Genomic DNA, 4,163 nt, shown 5'->3' with positions numbered 1-4,163 from the left:
TGATACAAATGTAAAAAGCATGTCAAACATCCTTCCTCCCAATGAAGTTTACATGTGAGAATTGCCTCAACAAACTGAACAACCTGAGATGCCAAAAAATATTTTTGGGTTACGCAGTTCAAAACCCTAATAGGTTTGAACTCAAATAAAATAAAATCAAATTGTATTAGTCACATGCGCCGAATACAACAGGTATTTCACCTTACAGTGAAATGCTTACTTACGAGCCCCTAACCGACAGTGCAGTTTCAAAAAATACGGATAAGAATAAAAGATAAAAGTAACAAGTAATTAAAGAGGAGCAGTAAAACATAACAATATATACAGGGGGATGCCGGTACACAGTCAATGTGCGGAGGCACCGGTTAGTTGAGATAGTACGTACATGTAGGTAGAGTTAATTAAAGTGACTATGCATAGATGACAACCGAGAGTGGGAGTGGTGTGGAGAGGGGAGGGGGGGCAATGTGAATAGTCTGGGTAGCCATTTGACTAGATGTTCAGGAGTCTTATGTCTTGTGGGTAGAAGCTGCTTAGAAGGCTCTTGGACCTAGACTTGGCGCTCCAGTACCGCTTGCCGTGTGGTAGTAGAGAGAACAGTCTATGACTAGGGTCGCTGGAGTCTTTGACAATTTTCAGGGCCTTCCTCTGACACCGCCTAGTATAGAGGTCCTGGATGGCAGGAAGCTTCGCACTACCCTCTGTAGTGCCTTTCGGTCGGAGGCCGAGTAGTTGCCATACCAGGCAGTGATGCAACCAGGATGCTCTCGATGGTGCAGCTGTGGAACGTTTTGAGGATCTGAGGACCCGTGGCAAATCTTTTCAGTCTACTGAGGGGGAATAGGTTTTGTCGTGCCTGCTTCACGACTGTCATGGTGTGCTCGGACCATGTTAGTTTGTTGGTGATGTGGACACCAAGGAACATGAAGCTCTCAACCTGCTCTACTGCAGCCCCGTCGATGAGAATGGGGGCGTGCTCGGTCCTCTTTTTCCTGTAGTCCACAATCATCTCCTTTGTCTTGATCACGTTGAGAGAGAGGTTGTTGTCCTGGCACCACACAGCCAGGTCTCTGACCTCCTCCCTATAGGCTGTCTTGTTGTGTCATCGGCAAATTTAATGATCGTGTTGGAGTCGAACTGAGTTACTTCACATGCTATTGACCTCTCTGCTCTCCATTAAATCTCAATCTCACAAGCTACTGTTCATTGTGCTCTTACAATCTGTCAGATTTCTATATAGTGCCACAGTATGGTTTTTACTGCGTCCAAATGAAAGAGAACAGGACCCAGGGCCATTCGTCAGAGAGAGAAGCCATCTGAGGTCCATATGTGTTGAGTGGCTGCGGGAGGATATCTGTCCTGATAAATGTCACACTGAGATCAACTATAATATTTCAAACCAAACACATCATATAGAGAGAGAGCGCGTGAGAGAGATGCGTTCGGCTTGTGTGTGCACAGTGCAAGTAAGTGCATACTTGATAACCTAAAATGGTTGATTCTCTTCATTTATATAGTTGTGGGCGGGCTAGATGTGGATCAAACAGCTATAGCTCACAGGAAGACAATATCAGAATTCTGATCAATGCACTATATTGCGCAGATGCCTGAATTAAGATCTTGGGAGTCTAGACAGGCCTGTCCTGCATAGCACTGGCCATAAAAGCTGACTGTGCTAGCCTAGAGAGCACACTGTTAAGCACACCAATAATTATTGGGCTCTAGAGTTGTGTTCGAAAATGCTGCACTACAGACACTACTATGTAGGTTTCTACATAGGGGGGCAACTTTGGTTTTAGAAATGGGGGGGTACATAACTATTCAATTTTTGTTTTTTAATCCAAAACACTCCAAACAGCCTCCCCGACCGCTCTGAGGCATCCACATGGTCCTAAAGCACACCATTACCTCATTCACATTCCATGACATTCAAATGATAAAACTCGGAGGGGGGAAATGCTATTTCAGAATGTGGGGGGCGCCCCTGCTTCTACATAATCTTTAAAGGCCCACTTTTCTGAACAAGTTGTGCTTAATTTGTCAAGATTCAAAATATACAATCTGATTCCTCTACATACAACCTCTGTTGTACTGATACTGTGGTATTTCAATGGGATAGCTCATGTGTAGATGTCTTGTGTGTCAGAGGTCCTTGTATGATAACGTATACTACTCACAGGTGTCCACTCGGCTCCTGGCAGTGGCTCCATGCCACCAGCTCAAGGTCTCCTCATGCTGATGGTGGAATAACTTCAGTTTGCTGTCAATGGAAACGCACCGAATAACCCTGAGTGCATCCATCATGTCCATGCATTACATTCAGACCTAGTGAATACAGTAGGGTATTATATCATTAGGGGCTGTGATGAAGAGTACTTTATTTTCTCCAAGAAATAAACTGACATATTTGTAGTGTATGAGCAAATAGCCTAGTTTGTGACCTGCATTTGCATAAAGATACACACTTCAACATTACACACTGCAGAGATATTGTAAACAGTAAAGCAACAACTGAGCATGGGCTACAAAGTAACATGTTCTGCGTACTTCATAATACAGAAATGGACTGAAATTGCTACATTGCAGAGTCACACGAATTGACAGACATGACCCTCTGCCTTCATCTGCTGGTAGAAAGAGCAACTAACAGCCAGACTGAGAAATGGGAAAAGAAGACTGTTTATCTAGCTACTTTCTCTGCTGGGAACATGACTGGAAAGTGTGCACAAAATTAACACTGAAAAATAGAAAGATAGGCTAAGTATTGACTTGGTATTGTTCGATTGAATACAGTGATTTTACATTTGTATTCATCTGTGCTCGCAGAGATATTTAAAAGCCTGATACGGCAACTTTACTGTCGCTGACCGCAAGGCTCTACAGAGGGTGGTACGCTCAGCCAAACGCCCGCCCCCCCCCCCCCCCCCCGCCCCCCCAACAATGGTCATTTCATTATTGTTACAGTTGTAAATATGTATTATTATTTAATTCACTTCTCAAGAATGTCACTGTACCCTGCAATTACATCTCTAACTTGTGCATTGAGTTTCCACTAGTTACCACAAACACAAAGTCACAATTGGCTATATCATAACATTTTATGAAAACAAAATGTTGCTTTTTTGTCTTAATTTAAGGTTAGGCATAAGGTTAGCAGTATGGTTAACCATAAGTCTAAAATCAGATATAAGAAGAGGAATTGTATAAATAGGCGAGGTTTATTACTTTGTGGTAACTAGTGACGACCCTTTGCATGTGACTCCCTCAGACCCATCAAGCAAGGACTTGTTGTTTGGAATGTCGAATTTGGTCAACAACAACATGTCTTGTTTGCTAAGTGAGGTTTATTTGATTGAATCGAAGTTTTGTAATGCTTAGGTTGTTACGAGTGTGACATCTCCACAACTTTGAGAAAAAAAAACACTTTATATCGGAGTTATCTTGAGACGGCTATGAATGAGGCTAGTAATCAAAGTCCCTGTCTACTTTGAAAACAGGTTGCTGACGTCAACAACTCTCATCGAATATTCAAATATATATACAAATATTGAGATATATATCCACCAATCCAGAGAAAGAATAGACGGGATCTAGAAACTATGCCGAGTGGATTTGTGGACAACGACTACCTATAGTTTGGGTGGAGAGTACATCCACAATCTTTGTCTAACCATCTAATTAAATTTAGGAAGGTGTTCCTGTGTTGCGCGCATATTATTTGTTGTGCCCATGAAAACTGCGACAACGACTCGTCTTAATCACATTTTGTAGCAACAAATTAAAACGGGTGAAATAATAAGAACAGTCATCAAATTTGCGAGAATTAATCACAAACTCCACAATTAAACAATCCCCCTTCACAACGACGCCATATTGGTCCATTTTTTGCCCTTCGAAAACTTCCCGACGTATTGAATGTGTCATAATCGTCATACCCCGTTTACCCAATCATATTTGGTGTTATTACCAGTTTAGCCAATAAAAAAATAGATTGTACAACACTAAAAGCAATAGCCAGCTAGCTCTAAAAGCAAACCGCAGCTTGTGTAGATCTATAAACAGCATGAACCCACTCATACCTATACGAGCGTGTGACTTGCCCCATTGCATGTATTGGTTTGTCTGTAATATGCGCAGGTGTCACGTTAACATGTCCACTTCAA

This window comes from Oncorhynchus nerka, linkage group LG20 (assembly GCF_034236695.1).
Source record: "Oncorhynchus nerka isolate Pitt River linkage group LG20, Oner_Uvic_2.0, whole genome shotgun sequence".
Taxonomy (NCBI): domain Eukaryota; kingdom Metazoa; phylum Chordata; class Actinopteri; order Salmoniformes; family Salmonidae; genus Oncorhynchus; species Oncorhynchus nerka.
The sequence above is the reverse complement of the archived record's forward strand: the minus strand, read 5'-3'. Positions refer to the sequence as shown.